The sequence below is a fragment of the Ranitomeya variabilis genome, chromosome 7 (assembly GCF_051348905.1).
Source record: "Ranitomeya variabilis isolate aRanVar5 chromosome 7, aRanVar5.hap1, whole genome shotgun sequence".
Taxonomy (NCBI): Eukaryota; Metazoa; Chordata; class Amphibia; order Anura; family Dendrobatidae; genus Ranitomeya; species Ranitomeya variabilis.
The window spans coordinates 23,862,416-23,886,078 of NC_135238.1; the positions used below are offsets into that span (position 1 = coordinate 23,862,416).

The 23,663-nt window shown below is 47.2% G+C and overlaps 1 pseudogene across 1 annotated transcript in view; it reads left to right on the plus strand.

Annotated features, from left to right (window-relative positions):
• Nucleotides 1-6,772: 6,772 nt before the first annotated feature.
• The window catches only part of LOC143785571 (uncharacterized), a 36,560-nt pseudogene continuing 19,669 nt past the window's right edge, over nt 6,773-23,663 (plus strand). The window contains exons 1-2 of the transcript XR_013218018.1: nt 6,773-6,823; nt 15,700-15,810. The product of XR_013218018.1 is annotated as an uncharacterized LOC143785571 (transcript). The remainder of the gene's footprint in view (nt 6,824-15,699; nt 15,811-23,663) is intronic.

Below are 23,663 nucleotides of genomic sequence, written 5' to 3' on the forward strand. Positions count from 1 at the left end.
TAGTGCTCTGCACCGTTGCCCCATAGCTGTGCCATATAGTGCTCTGCACCATTGCCCCATAGCTGTGCCATATAATGCTCTGCACCATTGCCCCATAGCTGTGCCATATAGTGCTCTGCACCATTGCCCCATAGCTGTGCCATATAGTGCTCTGCACCGTCCATTATTGCCCCATAGCTGTGCCATATAGTGCTCTGCACCGTCCATTATTGCCCCATAGCTGCTGCTGCTGCTGCAATAAAAATAATAAAACACATACTCACCTGTCTTGCTTGCAGCTCCTCGGCGCCATCTTCCCGGCGTCTCTCTGCACTGACTGATCAGGCAGAGGGCGGCGCGCACACTATATGCGTCATCGCCCCCTGTGCCTGAACAGTCAGTGAGGAGAGAGAGACGCCGGGAAGATGGAGACAGCGCCCGGCGTGTGGAACGAGGATAGGTGAATATGCGATACTTACCTGCTCCCGGCGTCCCGCTCCTTCCCCCGGACAGCTGGTCGTCAGTGCCGCAGCCTCTTCCTCTGTCAGCGGTCACCGGCACCGCTTCATTAGAGAAATGAATTATGCGGCTCCGCCCCTATGGGAGGTGGAGCAGCCTATTCATTTCTCTAATGAGCGGTCCCACGTGACCGCTGAACAGGGGCGCCGCGGACCGGCTGAAAAACCCCAACGGCCCGGTCCTGGTCCGCGGACCGGCGGTTGGGGACCTCTGGTTTAGAGCATGCTGAGATAACATGTGTAGAATCACCACAGTAATAGCACAAGCCATTCTGGCGTCTATGAATTTTCCGCTCATTTCTAGTCAGGATTCTATCATATTGCATTAAATCAGGTGTCTGTTCAGACAACACCATGAGGGAATTTGCGGTTTTTCTATCACATTGCACCGAATTAGGTGTCTATTCAGACAACACCATGAGGGAATTTGCGGTTTTGCGCTCCCGTAACTGCCGGTCAATTTGAATAGCCAGTGCCATAGTATCATTCAGACCTGTGGGAATGGGAAAACCCACCATAACATTCTTAATGGCTTCAGAAAGGCCATTTCTAAAATTAGCGGCCAGTGCACACTCGTTCCAATGTGTCAGCACGGACCATTTCCGAAATTTTTGGCAATACACTTCAGCCTCGTCCTGCCCCTGAGACATAGCCAGCAAGGCCTTTTCTGCCTGAATCTCAAGATTGGGTTCCTCATAAAGTAAACCGAGCGCCAGAAAAAACGCATCAAGATCAGCCAATGCCGGATCTCCTGGCGCCAGCGAAAAAGCCCAATCCTGAGGGTCGCCCCGTAAGAACGAAATAACAATTTTTACTTGCTGAGCAGAATCTCCAGATGAACAGGGTCTCAGGGACAAAAACAATTTACAATTATTCACGAAATTCCTAAACTTAAACCTGTCTCCGGAAAACAGTTCAGGAATCGGTATTTTAGGTTCTGACCTAGGATTTCTGATAACATAGTCTTGTATGCCCTGCACACGAGTAGCCAGCTGGTCCACACTTGTAATCAAGGTCTGGACATTCATGTCTGCAGCAAGCATAGCCACTCTGAGGTAAAGGGGAAGGAGAGAAAAAAAAAAACTCAGAATCTTCTTTCTTATAATCCCTCTTCTGCAATGCATTAAACATTTAATACTGGCCTGGCAAACTGTTATGACCCCAATGGCGAGGGTCTCAGAGGAACGTGGAAGTCTGCAGAATACAAAAATCCAGCTCATAGGGCAGTGGTAACTGGGTTGACCATATATCTACTCCTAACGCCAACACTAGAAGTAGCCGGGGATCATTCCTACGTTGATTCTAGATGACACGCGCCAGCCGGAGAATCTAGCTACCCCTAGTAGAGGAAAACAAAGACCTTTCTTGCCTCCAGAGAAGGGGACCCCAAAGCTGGATAGAAGCCCCCCACAAATAATGACGGTGAGGTAAGAGGAAATGACAAACACAGAAATGAACCAGGTTTAGCACAGAGAGGCCCGCTTACTGATAGCAGAATAAAGAAAGGTAACTTATATGGTCAACAAAAACCCTATCAAAATCCACACTGGAAATTCAAGAACCCCCGAACCGTCTAACGGTCCGGGGGGAGAGCACCAGCCCCCTAGAGCTTCCAGCAAAGGTCAGGATATAGATTTGGAACAAGCTGGACAAAAATACAAAACCAAAACAAATAGCAAAAAGCAAAAGGCAGACTTAGCTGATATAACTGGAACCAGGATCAGTAGACAAGAGCACAGCAGACTAGCTCTGATAACTACGTTGCCAGGCATTGAACTGAAGGTCTAGGGAGCTTATATAGCAACACCCCTAACTAACGACCCAGGTGCGGATAAAAGGAATGACAGAAAAACCAGAGTCAAAAAACTAGTAACCACTAGAGGGAGCAAAAAGCAAATTCACAACACCCTGCGCTGCGAAGGTCCACACGCAGCACTCAAAATCAAACCCCCCTCCGCTACAAAACTTGGAGGTATTAATAAGGGCTGCTATTTAATTGTAAATGGTTGTATATATATCTTTTTGTTACAGGTTTTTAAATGGACACTAGAGTAATGGACGGTGAATTGCTCAAAAACTTTCATAAGGGGGACCCCTTTGTTTACCCGGGGTCCCCGCTGTTTCAACCACTGAACTGAGAGTCATAAACTGTGCATGACCTAACTTTTGCAACGTTCAAGAATCCTCACCTCCCATAAAGGGAAGCATTGTTATGTTCAATTGTTATGCTATTTCAAAAATTTGTGTGTTTTCTGTTAACATGTATTATTATTCTTGTTTTCCCAGTCCCGGAGTACTGGATTTAACCGGGGGGGAGTGCAGCACCCCAGAGTCCTGGTTGTTGCAGTACTGTGGCTCCGCCACTATGGGGAGCTATGGTACGTCTGATTGCACTAAAGGAGTTTCTCTGACCAGGTAACACCTCACTACACTTCACACTCCGGCCACCAGGGGGGGTGGTCCTATCTAGTAGGCCACTCCTCACACTATGGTAAAACTGGGGGTTGGACAGGAAGACAGGGAAAAGTAGCTGGGAAGAGCTAGTGAGAGGACCTGTCAGGGATGGGATCCTGGCAGACTCCTCAGAACAGAACTAACCAGTGCACAACGGGAATACAGTAAAGAAGTATTGGGACCAGAAGGAGTCGTGCTGTTAGACCGAGGCAACATCCTTCTGAGGCGCAAACAGTCGGTGGCCGGAACGCCGAGCAAGTAAGAGACTTTAAGTACACTGCAAACCACGGCCGGACAGCTAATTATAGGTTGGCTGTCTCACTTAACACCTAAGCAGACAACGGAGGCAGTTGTGGGAGAGGGGCGACTGTAGGGTCCCGGAAGAACTCCAGGCCTACCCCGTCATACGGGTGCGTCCTACCATATCATCTGGGGGACGGATAGAACGAACATCAGAGACAGACAGAAACAGTTGTGAGGACTATCCCGGGAGCTCAGCAGGGAAGAACTACAACATCCAGCGCTAGAAGGTAGACACTGATTCCCACCTGTAAAGAGAACTCCTGATGTGCCTTTGGACCGCCCGGTCTCTGACAACCCAGTTAACAGCGCTCTGGACTGAGGTCTCCAAAACCTTCAGTAAAGATGTAAAGAGACTGCAACCTGGTGTCTTCGTTATTTACCGCGACTTGCACCCCACAACTGCACCATCATCATCACTTATTGCACCAGACGTCCCCCACTGACAGACAGGGCCACGGACCGGGTCTAGCCACCGTGACAACCCCAGGACTGAGACCCAGAGGCCCGGCTCCAGGTACCCCTCGGCCCTGCGGTGGTGTGGGGGCGCTCCAAGCTGTCCCAGGCCAAAGGTGTAAATGGAGAAGAGCAGGGGCCCAAGGACTGAACCTTGTGGGACTCCGACAGATAGGGGGCGAGGTGAGGAGGTGGTGTGTGAGTGGGAGACGCTGAATGTCTGGTCTGTTAGGTATGATGAGATCCAGGATAGGGCCAAGTCTGTGATGCCAAGGGATGAGAGGGTCTGTAATAATAGGGAATGGTCCACTGTGTCAAAGGTAGCCGACAGGTCGAGGAGGAGGAGAACGGAGTAGTGTCGCTTGCTCTTGGCGGTTAAGAGGTCATTGGTGACCTTAGTTAGGGCAGTTTCAGTGGAATGGTGTGACCGGAAGCCAGATTGTAAGCGGTCAATGAGGGAGCAAGAAGAGAGATGGGAGGACAGTTCAAGGTAGACGTGTTGTTCCAGTAGTTTTGAGGCATAGGGGAGAAGTGATATAGGGTGATAGCTAGATACAGAGGATGGGTCAAGAGAGGGCTTTTTGAGGATAGGTGTGATGGAGGCATGTTTAAAGCTTGAGGGGAAAACACCAGTTGTTAGTGATAGGTTGAAGAGATGGGTTAGGGTTGGGATGAAGATTGTGGTGAGGTTTGGGATGAGGTGGGATGGGAGCGGGTCAAGTGCACAGGTGGTGAGATGCGATCTTGAGAGTAGAGTGGCGAGTTGATCTTCTGTAATGGTGGAGAAGTTGGTTTTGGAGGTGGAGGGTAGGGAAGTTGGGAGGAAGGGCTCTGGGGCTTGTTGACGAAAACTGTCTCTGATGTTATCAATCTTCTGCTTGAAGAATGAGGCAAAGTCTTCAGCAGAGATAAGTGGGGAGGGAGGAGGTGCTGGGGGACGGAGGAGAGAATTGAAGGTGTTGAATAACTGTTTAGGGTTGTGAGACAGGGAGGATATGAGAGATGAGAAGTAGCTTTGTTTAGCTGTGGCGAGTGTGGTCTTGAAAGTAGTGAGGGACTGTTTGAATGCGATTAAGTGGTCGTTGGAGTGGGATCTTTTCCATCTGCGCTCAGCAGCCCTGGAAGCTCGCCTCAGTTCTTTGGTCAGGCTGGTGTGCCTGACATATAACTGACATATAACTGCACAACATATTCTGGGTGCTGGGGGGTTCCGTAACACGTCATCTCCGGTCATTGCCGCAATGCATTCTTGGGACCGGAGCGTCGCGAGGAGCAGGAAAGGCGCCAGAAGGTGAGAATATAATGATTTATTTTTTTTATTATTTTTAACATTAGATCTTTTTACTATTGATGTTGCATATGCAGCATCAATAGTAAGAAGTTGGTCACAAAGGGTTAATAGCAGCGTTAACGGACTGTGTTACACCGCGTTATGTCACGGTGTAACGCAGTCCGTTTAACGGACTGCTAAACCGCAATGGGGGCACTGACTGGAGGGGAGTAGGGAAGGGCGAATTCACGGCCGGACTTTGCCCGCCGCTGATTGGTCTCGGCCGGCCACGACCAATCAGCGACGCTGGATTTCCGTGACAGACAAACAGACGGAAGTGACCCTTACACGATTATATAGATAGATAGTCGTGTTACACTCCTCTCACTTCTTGTAACCTGCAAATGTACAAAGATAATCAAATCAACATGTCCAATAATACCTAGAGCACTTCATCAAACTGTGACAATATATCCCACATCAATACATGTATGGGACAAAGAGATCCCAATCACATATAGAAAAAATCATCAATCTTTATTAATCAAGCCATGAAGACAATAAACAACCATAAAAAATAACAATTAAAAAAGCAAAATGCCGTCTAGGGAAAGCCAGCCCCTCATGTCTCACATCCTGCCCCCTGTCTCACATCCTGCTCCGTGACTCACATTCTGCCCCCGTGTCTCACATTCTTCCTCCTGTGTTTCACATTCTGCCCCGTGTCTCACATTCTACCCCGTGTCTCACATTCTGCCCCGTGTCTCACATTCTTCCCCCCATGTCTCCATCCTGCCCCATGTCTCACATTCTGCCCCGTGTCTCACATTCTGCCCCCAGTGTTGTTTCCATTCCTGCCTCCTGTGTTTCCATTCTTGCCCCCTGTATCTCCATCAAGCCCTCGTGTCTCCCATCCTGCTCCAGTGTCTCCATTCTGCCCCGGGCTTGCCGCATTCAGTAAAAATAAAAAAACACCTTTCTCCTTACCTGGCCGCGCTCCAGAGCCGATGTCCATCCCAGGCATTTCAGCGCGGACTCGCCGGCGAATGACAATGACGTCATACGCCGGCGACGTGCACGCTGATGTCAGCTGCCAGCATCCAGTTGGCTGGCGGCTTTATCTACTGCAAAGCAATAGAGTAACTGAACCTGCGTCTTGGACGCAGGTTCAGTTACTGTACTGTCAGATGCCTGCAGCTGGGGCCCCGGGCCCGATGGGCACTAATATACACCTGACAAGGCCCCATACATTCTGTATCGTCACTAATATATACCTGACAAGGCCCCATACATTCTGTATCGTCACTAATATATACCTGACAAGGCCCCATACATTCTGTATCGTCACTAATATACACCTGACAGGAGCCCATACATTCTGTATCATCACTAATATATACCTGACAGGGGCCCATACATTCTGGTATCATCACTAATATATACCTGACAGGGGCCCATACATTCTGATATTTTGGCTATTATAAAATATTAGTAATGACTATAACTCTAATCACTTTATTAGTGAACCTTACACATTCTCATGTCCTCACTAATAAACATCTGCCAGGGTTCCCATACATTGTACAGACATACATCTATATCTGACAGGAGCCCGCACAGTCTCATCATTGTCAGCAGTGAAGCAGCTGCAGTGTGAGGGCTGCAGTGTAGTCAGGAGCTGCAGGAGCCCGGACATTCGGGACACAACCCTTCCTGCTAGCCGGGCCTCACTGACTGGACTACTGAAAGAGGCCCCGCCCCTTCCGGTGACGTCATTCCCACTAAACATCAACCACGTTAGAACTTAGAAGAGGTAAGGAGAGAAGGAAGACGAGAGAGATCGGAGGTAAGAGAAAGACAGGAGGGGAAAGAGGAAGAAAGAGAGACAGGAGGGAAGGGAGAGACAGAAGGAAAAGAGAGACAGGAGGGAAGAGAGAGAGAAGGGGAAGAGAGAGGCTGGAAGGAAAAGAGACAGGAGGGAAGAGAGAGACAGAAGGGAACAGAGAGACAGGAGGAAAGAGAGAAAGGGAAGAGAAAGAGACAAGAGGGAAGAGAGAGACAGAAGGTAAGAGAGAGACAGGAGGGAAGAGAGGAGGAAAGAGAGACAGAAGGAAAAGAGATAGGCGGGAAGAGAGACAGGGAAGAGCGAAACTGGAGGGAAGAGAGAGACGGGGAAGAGAGAGACAGGAGGGAAGGGAGACAGGAGGGGAGACAAGAGGGAAGAGAGAGAGACGAGGGAAGAGAGAGAGACGAGGGAAGAGAGAGAGACGAGGGAAGAGAGAGAGACAGGGAAGACATACCTCCCAACTTTTGAAGATGGGAAAGAGGGACAAAGTTTGCGGCGCGCTTTGCGCGCCGCGGCAAATTTTAGGCCACGCCTCTGACCACACCCATTCATAATTAGTCACACCCATATCCACATCTCAACCACACCCATTTAGCACTGCTGATCACACTGTTTCATATACAATAATTATAAACAAAAAAATATGGCCACACAGTGCCCCATACTGTATAATGGCCACACATGATGCTCCATACTGTACGATGACCACACATGACGCTCCATAATATATAATGACCACACATGACGCTCCATACTGTATAATGAACACACATGATGCTCCATACTGTATGACCGCACATGATGCTCCATAGTGTATAATGACCGCACATGATGCTCCATACTGTATAATGAACACACATGATGCTCCATACTGTATAATGACCGCACATGATGCTCCATACTGTATAATGACCCCACATGATGCTCCATACTGTATAATGGCCGCACATGATGCTCCATACTGTATAATGACCGCACATGATGCTCCATACTGTATGACCGCAAATGATGCTCCATACTGTATAATGACCGCACATGATGCTCCAGACTGTATAATGACCGCACATGATGCTCCAGACTGTATAATGACCCCACATGATGCTCCATACTGTATAATGACCGCACATGATGCTCCATACTGTATAATGACCGCACATGATGCTCCATACTGTATGACCGCAAATGATGCTCCATACTGTATAATGACCGCACATGATGCTCCAGACTGTATAATGACCGCACATGATGCTCCAGACTGTATAATGACCGCACATGATGCTCCAGACTGTATAATGACCGCACATGATGCTCCAGACTGTATAATGACCGCACATGATGCTCCAGACTGTATAATGACCGCACATGATGCTCCAGACTGTATAATGACCGCACATGATGCTCCAGACTGTATAATGACCGCACATGATGCTCCATACTGTATAATGGCCGCACATGATGCTCCATACTGTATAATGGCCACACATGATGCTCCATACTGTATAATGGCCGCACATGATGCTCCATACTGTATAATGGCCACACATGATGCTCCATACTGTATAATGACCGCACATGATGCTCCATACTGTATAATGACCGCACATGATGCTCCATACTGTATAATGACCGCACATGATGCTCCATATTGTATAATGACCGCACATGATGCTCCATACTGTATAATGACCGCACATGATGCTCCATACTGTATAATGGCCACACATGATGCTCCATACTGTATAATGACCGCACATGATGCTCCATACTGTATAATGACCGCACATGATGCTCCATATTGTATAATGACCACACATGATGCTCCATACTGTATAATGACATACAGGCACGCAGCTCACACACAGGCACGCAGCTCACACGCACGCAGCTCACAAACACATGCAGCTTTGACACAAATGCATCACACACGCAGCCATCACACACACACGCAGCCATCACACACACACACACGCAGCCATCACACACACACACACGCAGCCATCACACACACACACGCAGCCATCACACACACACACACACGCAGCCATCACACACACATGCAGCCATCACACACACACGCAGACATCACACACACACACACACGCAGCCATCACACACACACACACACACACGCAGCCATCACACACACGCAGCCATCACACACACGCAGCCATCACACACACGCAGCCATCACACACACGCAGCCATCACACACACACACACAGCCATCACACACACACACACAGCCATCACACACACACACACAGCCATCACACACACACACACAGCCATCACACACACACACACAGCCATCACACACACGCAGCCATCACACACACGCAGCCATCACACACACGCAGCCATCACACACACGCAGCCATCACACACACACACACACACACACACACGCAGCCATCACACACACACGCAGCCATCACACACACAGCCATCACACACACACACGCAGCCATCACACACACACACACACACGCGCAGCCATCACACATGCAGCCATCACACACACACAGCCATCACACACACACGCAGCCATCACACACACGCAGCCATCACACACACGCAGCCATCACACACGCAGCCATCACACACACACACGCAGCCATCACACACACACACGCAGCCATCACACACACACACGCAGCCATCACACACACACAGCCATCACACACACACACGCAGCCATCACACACACACACGCAGCCATCACACACACACGCAGCCATCACACACACACACGCAGCCATCACACACACACACGCAGCCATCACACACACACACGCAGCCATCACACACACACACGCAGCCATCACACACACACACGCAGCCTCCATCACACACACACACGCAGCCATCACACACACACACGCAGCCATCACACACACACACGCAGCCATCACACACACGCAGCCATCACACACACACACGCAGCCATCACACACACACACGCAGCCATCACACACACACACGCAGCCATCACACACACACACCCAGCCATCACACACATCACACACACACACAATCTCCTCTGTGATGCAGGGGCGGCTGATGTCCATGTGCAGCTCTCTGCTGAAGTCTTCAGTCTCCTGCTCACAGCTCTGCACTATCCCGGCACCTCCCCCGTCTCTCCTTCTCTGCCGGGATAGCAGCTAAGAGCAGAAGCCGGAGCTCCGTGCACACACAGCCAGAGGTAGTGAATCGCTGACCTTTCTTCTTGATTGCTGCAGGCTCTCTCCTTCAGCGTGGCAGCGCCGCACAGGGGGCGGGAGGGGGGGGGGTGTTGCGCGGGCGGTCAGGAGGCAGCTTTTATAAAAAAAAAAAAAAAACAGGCTGGCTCTCTCTACGTCCCGGAAGTGGGCGGGGCTTCACCGGCGGCCGCAAATTCGGGATTTTAAATGCCCGAAGCGGGACAGCGGGACCCCGGTGCCAAAGCGGGACTGTCCCGCTGAAATCGGGACGGTTGGGAGGTATGGGGAAGAGAGTGCCAAGTAAAATGAGAGACAGAAGGGAAGAGAGACCGGAGGGAAGAGAGAGACAGGAGGTAAGAGAGACGGGAGGTAAGAGAGAGACAAGAGGGAAGAGAGACTGGGGAAGAGAGTGACAGGAGGGAAGAGAGAGACAAGAGGGAAGAGAGACAGGAGGAGAGAGAGACGGGAGGCAAGAGAGAGACAAGAGGGAAGAGAGACTGGGGAAGAGAGTGACAGGAGGGAAGAGAGAGACAAGAGGGAAGAGAGACGGGAGGTAAGAGAGAGACAAGAGGGAAGAGAGACTGGGGAAGAGAGTGACAGGAGGGAAAAGAGAGACAAGAGGGAAGAGAGACTGGGGAAGAGAGTGACAGGAGGGAAGAGAGAGACAGGAGGGAAGGGAGACAGGAGGGAGACAAGAGGGAAGAGAGAGACAAGGAAAGAGAGATAGGAGGGAGGGAAGAGAGAGAGACAAGGAAGAGAGCGCCGAGGAAAGAGAGACAGAAGGGAAGAGAGACCGGAGGTAAGAGAGATACGGGAAGTAAGAGAGAGACAAGAGGGAAGAGAGAGACCAGGAAAGAGACCGGAGGGAAGAGAGACAGGAGGTAAGAGAGAGATTGGAGGTAAGAGAGAGACAAGAGGTTAGAGAGACAGGAGGAGAGAGAGACAGGAGGGAAGAGAGAGACGAGGAAAGAGAGAGACAGGAGGGAAGAGAGAGACAGGAGGTAAGAGAGAGACATGAGGAGAGAGATAGGAGGAAAGAGAGAGACAAGAGAGAGAGAGACAGGAGGGAAGAGAGACAAGTAAAGAGAGACAGGAGGTAAGGCTACTTTCACATTAGCGTTGCGTCAGGCGCCCCTATATTTAACATGGGGGGCGCATGGACATGCGTTGCACTTGCGTTTTGTGACACATGCGTCACTGTGGTTCATGCGTCAGGGCACAGAGGACGCTGCATGATGCAGTTTTTTCTGCGCCAAAAACCATGCAAAAGTGGACGCATGCGTCACAAAACACTGCGTTGTGCATGCGTTTACATTTGCGTTGTGCGTTGCGTCGCCGACGCTGCACTGCACAACGCTAATGTGAACGTAGCCTTAGAGAGACGGGAGGGAGGAGACGGGGAGAGAGAGAGACGGGAGGGAAGAGAGACAGGAGGGAAGAGAGAGACAGGAGGGAAGAGAGACAGGAGGGAAGAGAGAGAGACAGGAGGTGTGAGAGACAGGAGGTGCGAAAGACGGGATTTTTTATCTGATTGTTCTCGTGCATTTTTCTCGCAATTGAGTCTGAGCCGTTATTTGAACAGTTTCATATTTGGGGTTGAAGTTGGTTTCTTATTCTGCCTTTTTTCTATTTTTTATTGATTTAATGACAAAAAATACAATGATAAAATACAAATTAAAAGGGTTAAATTAATTTGGGCCAGTGATCTCACAATGCAGACACACAGATAGTGATGCCCCTCATCTAATTCAGGTAACTCCAGCCTGGCCCAAATGGGTTCTGGGCATCAGATCTGGCATCCAAGTGGGCAAATTAGTCAATTTTAACTATTTGAGTAAGTAACTGGTGTTTTAAGGGGTTAAATGACTTTGGGCCACTAATCTCACACCACTATTACATAGATAATCATGCCCCGCATCAAACTCAGGTCATTGCAGCCTGGCCTAAACAGGTTCTGGGCATCAGATCTGGCATCAAAATTTCATGTTTGCCCACTTTGATGCAGGGTATCACTATCTATGTAATGATGGTGTGAGATCAGCGGTCCAAAGTCATTTAACCCTTTAAAGGGACTCTGTCACCCCCTCCAGCCGTTATAAACTAAAAGAGTCACCTTGTGCAGCGGTAATGCTGCATTCTAACAAGGTGGCTCTTTTAGTTTGTGGTGCAGTTATAGTCAAAATAAAGCGTTTTATAATTTCGCCAAAATACCTCTCTTTAGCCCTGGAGGCAGATCTTAACCCCTCTGCTGCAACCGCCACACTGCCGTCACTCACATCTTCGGCACCGGGCACCGCCCCCTCCGCGCTGTTTTCCACTCAAATCTGGCGCCTGCGCTGTTTAGTGCTGTCTGGTGCAGGCGCAGTGAGCTCTGGCCGTCTGACCTCACATGCAGTCTTGCAGACTGCGCCTGTGCGGCCACTCAGCTTGTGAATCCCAGCCCCGCACTGTGCATAATGCATAACAATCTGCATTTCACACTCCCTGTTTTTTTGTGGCAAAATTAGGGGTCTCGGCTTATACTCGGGTCGGCTTATAATCGAGTATATACAGTACATTAAATGAGGTATTGGTTGATATTTTGGGCAAAATAGATAAGCTCCCAACCCAATGCAGGCCTGCTCACACATCATCACTTAGTATGAATCATTGAAATGATCATAAATGTTCATTTATTTCAGTCCTGCACGTTTTTCCCTGGGTCATATTTAACACTTTGGGGTGATTCACATGATATTATATGAGACCCATGTACTTTTTTATAATGGTTATATCTTATGTCATTGAATAAAAACAATTGTTAAATTTAAATAATACGGTTGGTATACTTTATTGACTCATTTTCCTCCTGATAATTAGAAAAAGCGTACTATCCTTAAAACGATATTTTATTATTAAATTGTCTAAAATCCCAATAAATAAGACTCAAATGTATGCAATCAACATCAGCCAACTGGGTTGGGTAAGCTAGAAAAATAGGGAGAAAATAGCAGATATGCCTGACACAGTCCCTGTAGGTGGCCCTAAAGTGTCTTAAACCTACCTACCAGCGGAGGTTGGCACCCTAGATTTCGATATGGCGCCCCCGCTCACCGTCGACTGTCCCTTCTTACCCTGGTAGGGTCCTACTTGCTACCCACACCCAGGTACCCACAGACATACACACACAAATTGACCAATAGGTGACCTGAGGCTGTTGGCCCACTTTGTTTTTTAGTGCTGCAGCCTACCAGGCATGTGCCCCGGCTTGGCAGATTGCCAATCCAGGCATGATCATATCCCAGAGGTGGGGATAACATCAACATAAAAAGCCTTAACATGCAATTACCCTAAACTTGGCCTAGTGGTTACATAAAAGGATGGATGATGAGCAACGAAGGTCCCAGTTTTAACAATGTGTGTAAAACTTTGGTCCTTTCCTGGTGTCAATCGAATTGAGGACTTTCAATTTCTGCCTCCCCCGGGGCACTGGATATTATACATAAAACGTGAACGTTAGGTTTCTCCTTTGTTTCCTTTTATTTTATGAAACTTGTTTACACCTTTTTAGTGAATGTCATTTGTTATCTACTTTTGGTATTAAGCATTGGGACTTTTCTCATTATATTAGACTCCATGTAATAAGTTCTGTCTTCTGTTCTGAAACCAATCCATGTGCTAATACTTGCTATGTGAAGAGGTGATGAGGTCACTGAAGCCTTCCTGAAGAGTGCTAGCTCTGTAGCAAAACCTTATTAGTGTTTTTTTGTGTGGGTAATCGTGAGCTAGAGTTATACATCATGGAGTTGTAAAGATATTAGACAGAATAGGCGATCTTGTAGTGGCTACATCCAGTCACACTCGCACATCACGCCATCTCCAACGAGGGTCATCGTGACTTTGGACCTGCCGATAAAGGAGGAACACTGGGAGATCAGTAGATGAACGTTGTGAAGAATACTGGAGACACAATTCCATGTCAATCATCTGTATACTATTGGGCATGGAATTGTAAAAAAAATCCTTCAGCACATTCTGTGGTTACATGATTCTTGGCCAGCTTCAATCAACAAAGGATTCACACCCCCATTAGCAGCTGGTATGCAACCTTCTACAGGAAGACCCCCTGTGGATCCAAGCCATGCGGCCTGAGTTCTTTGTTCAGCCGCCTAGGATTTCATAAAGGAGTTATGGAAATACTATACGTCCTAGCTGTATGTCGTATGTACTGTATTTCAGATATACCCCAACCAGGGCAAGCACCTGTCTGGGTCTGGAGTCATTCTAACATGCACAGGAAGGGAGCTATATAGAACAGCCACTAGCATCTAGGTAGCAAAATTGTGTTTAGTCTCTGAGTAACACAGGCATGGTCAGATCTGATGGCGCCAGAACCGCTGCCCTAGGACCACCCAAGAAGGAGTTATGATCTTTCATAGGTTTAGGGAGATTTATCTCCAAACCTCCAGGGGAGGAGATTTAGGTTAAGCCCAGAGGGCAGGAGGGGAGTGACCCATAGGGTTTAATGCTTGTGTGCAGCATTTCCTATAGCTTTTTCTCTGGGAAGCTGTGAGGACAAGTCACACACAGAACAAACCACAAGCCTGCGGAAGCCCCTCACCCGCAAGCCAGACCTTTCATCTAACTGGTAACTGACTATATGTTCTGTTTATACCCTTTGTCCTACCACTATTGTATTTGCATATCTGACCATTATATATGTATAACCATTGTGTATATATAGTGTTTTGTCTAGTCTGTCCTTAAGGTGATTAAATATATAATTTAACCTTGGGCTGCTCTTTTATCTCCATCTACGAATCCACACATCTGTTCCTCGGCCTAATCTCACGTGCTACTGAGGGCACCTTTCTGGTCCGATATAACCCTGTTAACGGACCAGGCATATATCAAAGGAGGAACTGGTGGCCGTCCTCCCGGGCTGATCAGGTTCTGTTTCACTGGGGTTGTGAAAGGGGCCTCTCAGCCTGTCAGGGTTGTGGCCAAGTGTAGTGTCACGTCAGTGACTGCGTGGGCCACCTTCTCACTCCCCGTACCTCCCTGGGCCCGTGTGGACAGGAGGGGCTCTGTGTAAATCTGTGTCAAATTGACCTTACGTGTCCCTAGGGGATGCGGAATGTCACTTTGGTACAAGTGGGGAGACCTTACCACATAATCCTGCTGATGTAATATTGACATCAGACAGGGTGACGAGGTGTGGCTCCTTCACGTTCCCTCACATAAACGTGTTTTATTTCTATGGTTTTAGAATAGACCATACTGTGCTGTGTGTAATTATTAAAAAGGGACAGACAATTTCTCTAACATGACATTTATATCATAAGTGAATGACATAATATAGTGTGTACCCCAAAAATATAAAACTTCCAGACGAGTCAATCTTAATCTGATGAAAAAATTAATCATGTTAGGGGACCCGAAATGTGAAGACAAATTAATGAAGGAAATAATTTTGTCGTAATGTAGTACACTTAGCGGACCCGGCTCCAGTGACCCCTGCTTCCATCACTAGGCGTTGCTGTACTGACGCTGAGGGCAGCACTGGTGATATTGGTGGTAGTGATCTCACAATCAAATGTCGGCTCAGATGCCACTCGAGTTAGTAGTAAAAGCGTCTATATTGAACATTCCACGTGAGTTTTCCTTCTGTCTGTGACTTTTACATTATTTTCACAGTTTTGAAATCCTGGGAAAATCTGCTGAGAAATCATCCTAAAGCCATAATGGAGAAAGGAGAAAGCAATATGCGGGGAGATGAGCGGCGGTGCAAAGAGGAAGTTCTTACAGGTAACCGTCCTGATGAGGAATCAACACAAAATAAATAAGAGAAGAGTCACATTCTCCTCATTCACCAGAACAGACAATTCTAGGCTAGATGTTTTATATTATGTGGGTTTTTTTTTTTTTTGTCCGTAGTGTCCCCAATTAAACGAAAATTCAGATTATACATGGCGCTGTGTGTGATAACACCGGCTATGAGTAGTAGTGTAGCATATCTATTACTCGTCACATCTAATCTGACAGGTGCCCCGCCCCCTATCAAAGTGTATCAAACTGTCTAACCCCTCCCCTCTGCAGTGTGTAACCCCTCCCCTCCGCAGTGTGTAACCCCTCCCCTCCGCAGTGTGTAACCCCTCCCCTCCGCAGTGTGTAACCCCTCCCCTCCGCAGTGTGTAACCCCTCCCCTCCGCAGTGTGTAACCCCTCCCCTCCGCAGTGTGTAACCTCTCCCCTCCGCAGTGTGTAACCCCTCCCCTCTGCAGTGTGTAACCCCTCCCCTCTGCAGTGTGTAACCCCTCCCCTCCAGTGTGTAACCCCTCCCCTCCGCAGTGTGTAACCCCTCCTGTTATATTATGTAGTGTTATTAGTGTATCTATTAACGTTGATAGGAGCATTATCAAATCATTAAATTGGTTTGATAATGTTGCTATCAATTAAATAGTTATTACTATTTTATGTCTGTACGGCGCAATGATTTTGATAGTGACACGATCAGAATAGCTTTGATAGTCAATTAATGTCAGACTTATTACCATGTTGTGTTACACAATGAATTTGATATTGTCATATTATATATGTCTCTATCAAATGTGATTGTTTGGCTACTATTACCGTATATACTCGAGTATAAGCCGAGATTTTCAGCCCATTTTTTTGGGCTGAAAGTCCCCCTCTCGGCTTATACTCGAGTCATACCCGGGGGTCGGCAGGTGAGGGGGGGCGGGGGCTGTGTAATTATACTTACCTGCTCCCGGCACGGTCCCTGGACGTCCCTGCTTCTTCCAGTGCTGCAGCTTCTTCCTGTACTGAGCCGTCACATGGTCCCGCTCATTACAGAAATGAATATGCGGCTCCACCTCCCATAGAGGTGGAGCCGCATATTCATTAATGTATGAGCGGTAACGGTGACCGCTCAATACAGGAAGAAGATGCAGCGCTGGGGAAGAAGCAGAGACACAGTGCCAGGAGCAGGTAAGTATACGGGGAGGGGGAGCGCAGCGCTGCGCAATATTTACCCCTCCTCGTTCCAGTGCGGCTCTGTTTTCATCGTCCTCTGGCAGTGACGCTGAGGTCAGAGGGCGCGGTGACGTAGTCAGTGCGTGCCCTCTGCTGAACGTCAGTGCCGAAGACGGAGCCGCACGAGGAGCAGGTAAAAGTGCCGGGGTCCTGAGCGACGAAGAGGTGAGTATGTGATTTTTTTTTTTATGGCAGCAAATGGGGCATGTGGCTGTGCGGAGCATCTGTATGGGGCCATAACACTTGTGCAGCAGTATAAGGGGCAAGTAGCTGTGCAGAGCATCTGTATGGGGCCATAACACTTGTGCAGCACTATATGGGGCAAGTGGCTGTGCGGAGCATCTGTATGGGGCCATAACACTTGTGCAGCACTATAAGAGGCAAGTGGCTGTGCGGAGCATCTTATGGGGCCATAACACTTGTGCAGCACTATATGGGGCAAGTGGCTGTGCGGAGCATCTGTATGGGGCTATAACACTTGTGCAGCACTATAAGGGGCATGTGGCTGTGCGGAGCATCTGTGTGGGGCCATAACACTTGTGCAGCACTATATGGGGCAAGTGGCTGTGCGGAGCATCTGTATGGGGCCATAACACTTGTGCAGCACTATATGGGGCAGGTGGCTGTGCGGAGCATCTGTATGGGGCCATAACACTTGTGCAGCACTATATGGGGCAAGTGGCTGTACGGAGCATCTGTATGGGGCCATAACACTTGTGCAGCACTATATGTGGCAAGTGGCTGTGCGGAGCATCTTATGGGGCCATAACACTTGTGCAGCACTATATGGGGCAAGTGGCTGTGCGGAGCATCTGTATGGGGCCATAACACTTGTGCAGCACTATATGGGGCAAGTGGCTGTGCGGAGCATCTGTATGGGGCCATAACACTTGTGCAGCACTATATGGGGCAAGTGACTGTGCGGAGCATCTGTATGGGGCCATAACACTTGTGCAGCACTATATGGGGCAAGTGGCTGTGCGGAGCATCTGTATGGGGCCATAACACTTGTGCAGCACTATATGGGGCAGGTGGCTGTGCGGAGCATCTGTATGGGGCTATAACGCTTGTGCAGCACTATATAGGGCAAATATCTCTATGGAGCATCTTATGGGGCCCTTATTACCCTTTATGCAGGATTATATGGGGCATATTTTAATATGGAACATCTAATGTGGCCCATCAAACTGAAAGGAGCATTATATGGGGCTCCTGATTCAATATGGATATTCAAAGACCCTTAAACTACTGATGGCTCAATTAATTTTACTTTTATTGGTATCTATTTTTACTTTTGAAATTTACCAGTAGCTGCTGCATTTTTCACCCTAGGCTTATACTCGAGTCATTAAGTTTTCCCAGGTTTTTTGTGGCAAAATTAGGGGGGTCGGCTTATACTCGGGTCGGCTTATACTCGAGTATATACGGTATATGATAGTGTAATGTTGAATATTATGTGATAGTATATTTCTCAATATTATGAAAAATGACAGACATTGTATGAGTTTTAAAGATTTTATTCAAAATAATAGTATGTATCAAACACAGCACATTTCTGCCGGATTACAGCATGATATGTAACAGCATACAGCGGTGTTGAATATAATATAATATAGTATCACTGGTATTTTACAAATTTAGAATGAAGTGTTGTCCACATAATTTTTCCGCACTCTCAGTCTGTGTTAGGAGGTGATTACCAAATAGATAACAGATACCAACAGATAAAATAACCAGAACCACAGAGGCGCCACATCCTGTCCAGATGGTGTCCAGTGATAGTATCTGATAGAGTGATGTAACATTGTCAGCTAAATCTCAATATTACATGATGGTGACAGCAGAAATTATCCAGTTCTCGCATAGAGCCAAGCATCGCTGCTTATAAAGGTACCTTGTCCTTAAGGTATTGTATGCCGGACATAAGTTATTCTTCAGGAATGCAGACTAATTTTAATAGATACACTAATAACACTACATAATGTAACAGGGGAGGGGATACACACTGTGGAGGGGAGGGGTTAGACACTGCGGAGGGGAGGGGATACACACTGCGGAGGGGAGGGGCTACACACTGTCGATGGGAGGGGTTAGACAGTTTGATACACTTTGATAGGGGGCGGGGAACCTGTCAGATTAGATTTGACGAGTAAAAGGTAAGCTACACTAGTACTGTGCATCTGCAATATGGGTTTAAGAACAGATTGAGATGATAGAACATCAAACATACATAACAAACCTCATGGAAAAAGCTATCTCGTTTAGTGTTTTATATAATATCTATCATGGCTTGGTTATTCACATGCATTGCTCAAGAAAATAAAGGGAACACGTAAACAACAGAATATAACTTCAAGTGAATCAAACTTCTGTGAAATCAAACTGTCCACTTAGGAAGCAACACTGATTGACAATCAATTTCACATGCTGTTGTGCAAATGGAATAGACAACAGATGGAAATTATTGGCAATTATCAAGACCCCCTCAATAAAGGAGTGGTTCTGCAGGTGGGGAGCACAGACCACATCTCAGTACCAATGCTTTCTGGCTGATGTTTTGGTCACTTTTGAATGTTGGTTGTGCTTTCCCACTCGTGGTAGCATGAGACGTACTCTACAACCCACACAAGTGGCTCAGGTAGTGCAGCTCATCCAGGATGGCACATCAATGCGAGCTGTGGCAAGAAGGTTTGCTGTGTCTGTCAGCGTAGTATCCTTAGGCTGGAAGCGCTACCAGGAGACGGGCCAGTACACCGGGAGACGGGGAGGGGGCCGTAGGAGGGCAACAACCCAGCAGCAGGACCGCTACCTCAGCCTTTGTGCAAGGAGGAACAGGAGGAGCACTGCCAGAGCCTTGCAAAATGACCTCCAGCACGCCACAAATGTGCATGTGTCTACACAAACGGTTAGAAACTGACTTCATGAGGATGGTCTGAATGCCCGACGTCCACATATGAGGGTTGTGCTTACAGCCCAAAACCATGCAGCATGCTTGGCATTTGCTACAGAACACCAGGATTGGCAAATTCGCCACTGGTGCCCTGTGCTCTTCACAGATTAAAGCAGGTTCACACTGAGCACATGTGACAGACGTGACAGTCTGGAGACGCTGTATAGAGCGATCTGCTGCTTGCAACATCCTTCAGCATGACCGGTTTGGCAGTGGGTCAGTAATGGTGTGGGGTGGCATTTCTTTGGAGAGCCGCACAGCCCTCCATGTGCTCGCCAGAGGTAGCCTGACTGCCATTGGGCACGGAGATGAGATCCTCAGACCCCTTGTGAGACCATATGCTGGTGCGGTTGGCCCTGGGTTCCTCCTTATGCAGGACAATGCCAGACCTCATGTGACTGGAGTGTGTCAGCAGTTCCTGCAAGATGAGGGCATTGAAGCTATGGACTGGTCCGCCCGTTCCCCAGACCTGAATCCGATTGAACACATCTGGGACATCATGTCTCGCACCATCCACCAACCTCACGTTGCACCACAGACTGTGCAGGAGTTGGCGGATGTTTTAGTCCAGGTCTGGGAGGAGATCCCTCAGGAGAACATCCGCCGCCTCATCAGGAGCATGCCCAGGCGTTGTAGGGAGATCATACAGGCACGTGGAGGCCTCACACACTACTGAGCATCATTTCCTTGTCTTGAGGCATTTCCACTGAAGTTGGATCAGCCTGTAACTTCATTTTCCACTTTGATTTTGAGCATCATTCCAACTCCAGACCTCTGTGGGATATTAATTGTGATTTACGTTGATCATTTTTAGGTTTTATTGTTCTCAACACTTTCCACTATGTAATGAATAAAGATTTACAACTGGAATATTTCATTCAGTGATATATAGGATGTGGGATTTTAGTGTTCCCTTTATTTTTTTGAGCAGTGTATATTCTAAGTAACCTATTTGATATGCTAAACCAGTCAGAGCTTTTTTTTTAAAAAAAACCTGTTTTAAAGTAATTGCATCATAGACACAACCAAGAGTACATTATACCAGAAATATAATGTTAAAACACAGTTATACCAGAAATATAGGGAGTATGATATATATCCTCATCCGTATTCAAAATCCACCTATTCTTGGTATGCTGTGTAATTATGTGACTACCGCCACCCAGTGGAGACGAACAACCCAGACACCACTATTATACCAGAAATTAGAATAATTCCTGGGGTTGTCTAATCATATATTTGCGCCAATGCTTTGACTTCCTAATTTGCGACCATACGGCTCCTCCCCCCTGCATGTAGTTGTCAGGGAGTGTGTGAGACGGACACCACCTAATAGCACTGACTCCGGAGCATTTCTCTAGACACGTGTCAGGAAATAGGAAAGTTCTGATTACTTCACTGACACATACAGATCTCTCAGCTGCAGTTTCCTCTGCCTCCCAACGCAAGGCTGGAATTCTAAGCCACTCTTTCTCTTTCTGCCTGTGTGTGTAATCCTATACATTCCCCCCCTCAAGAATTTTTATGGCTTTGCGCTGCAAACAGGTCTCCCTACACTCCTCATTCCCCCCTCCCAACTGATACTGGCTAAAACTGGTATAGAAAGCATGAGCTTCTATTGTTCTTTTAAGGTTATATATATTGGCACCGATCAGGGCTAGAGATATAAGGATTATATATTCCGGATGTCCATCGAGGGATCTACAACTCCTTGAAATCGCTAGAAGCTAAACCCAACGAGTGCAAAGAGCGTGTTTCTCCGTAAGCGGGTCGTGTAACTACGCTGTGTTTACACTTAAAAGAATCGCCCTGACGTGGTGCACCTCCTGATCATTATGTCTTTCATATATGAGGTTCATACAGCGAGCTAGGCATAAAATGGTTGCCATAACTCTAAGAAAAGGGGAGGATTCAGCCTCTAAGTGAGGTCTCCACAGGGGGAGTGCCTTGGTTTTAGGCTAGGAAATAATTAAGTGAAGCAGCTGTCTTCACGTGTCTTTCTCCAGGGTCTAGCTACTATACAGATGCGTGCTATGTATCTTGATGTGTCCCCTCCTCCACAGCAGTCATGAGATAAGATGATATAACGAAATGTAAGTGTTTTTTTCAACTTTAAACCCATTTTATTTGTAATTGTACTGTACATACAATACTTGTCTTCATTCTAATATCTTTTATAACTGTAAACACTGCCTACCTTTTTTTGGAGTAAAATATAAAATTACTCGCTTGTCTCCCCTTGCTCTATAATGAACTGTCAAGTCCTATGAGGTGAATTACGCTACTAATCTGGGTTGGCTCCGGACCCGTTAATAATTAAGAAATCGGAGCTGGTGCCAGTAGGATTTGTCCTGTGCAATTGATAGGCTTTGTAGCGACTGGTGGCGTTGATAATTATTGTTCCTGTCTTAGTGGGAGTAGTTATATCGCCCTCACTGCAGTGTGCCCATTTGCCAGTACAAAGTAAGGCAGCCTTTCTGGCGACTAATTATCCTAGGTGTAGTACCCGATCTGACCTGAGGGTAAGAGGGGCGGCAGAGAGTGCAAGTTCCAAACCAGAACCGGGAAGTGGGATATAGATAAATCCCCTTCAGAAACAACTAGGGGCAACCAAACAACCCCAGTTCATGACAAATTGGTGTGAGTGGCGGGGATGATAAAGGTATCCTCCCCGTGAATCGTGACAACACGATTGATAAAATATGAGAGTATCCAATACTCTGTCACATGAAAGATGGGGTGCTAGTGGGCAACTTGAGGTAGTCACTGAACAATAAACATAATTTTGACGCCGTTCACTCCAGGGTATGGAGTATATGGAACTCAATTATTCATTATTCAAGAACAGTCCAGGCCACAGACATAGACATATAATTAGTGATGTTACCATAAACCTACAATTATACCTGAGGTTGCTGCCTCTCCCGAATCCTCCGTAGACATGAATGTTTGACCAAGTATTAATCTGTGCTCTATAGGGAGAGAGAAGAAACATGCTCCCATATTATCAATCAGTGTTCATTACAAGCCAATATCTGTCTGTCTAAATGGACCCTTAAAAAGTACCTGTCAGCTCCAGAATAAATATTTGCCTGCAGTTATAATGTTAATCTGATGGTAAATAGCATTTAAAGCATGTTAGACAGTTTTACTGGAAGAGTGGCTGCAGGGAGAAAATGAAGTAATGTTTTCTCTTTAGCCGCTCTCTTCCAGTCATTGAGGTGGTGCAGGGAACTGCTCAGAAAGAGGTGAATGTTACAGCCCACTGCTTCTCCTGAAAGTGAAAAGGTAGTGGCTTCAAGGAGAATACAACTGATTGACATAGGAAGTTAATTGAGGCTCATTGGCTTTCATTTTGGTGTAGAGATGATAGTATGTTTCCCCTCTCTCATTCATTTTTTATTATTGCTGAACATTTTATATTTATACGAGGGATGCGCTGCCGACAGTGAACATTTGTATGCTCGTATAAAATATGCTATTGATGACAAATGTTTTGTTTGTTAACATTTGATTTTTGTAGTAGACAATGATCAGGAATGAACATAAGAAAAATTGATTCTTTGTGCATTCATGACATCATGTAATTGACAATTCAATAAGTTATTAACCGTTTCACCCTGAAGGCTGTTTTCACATTCCTGACCAGGCCAATTTTTTCAATTCCGAACAGT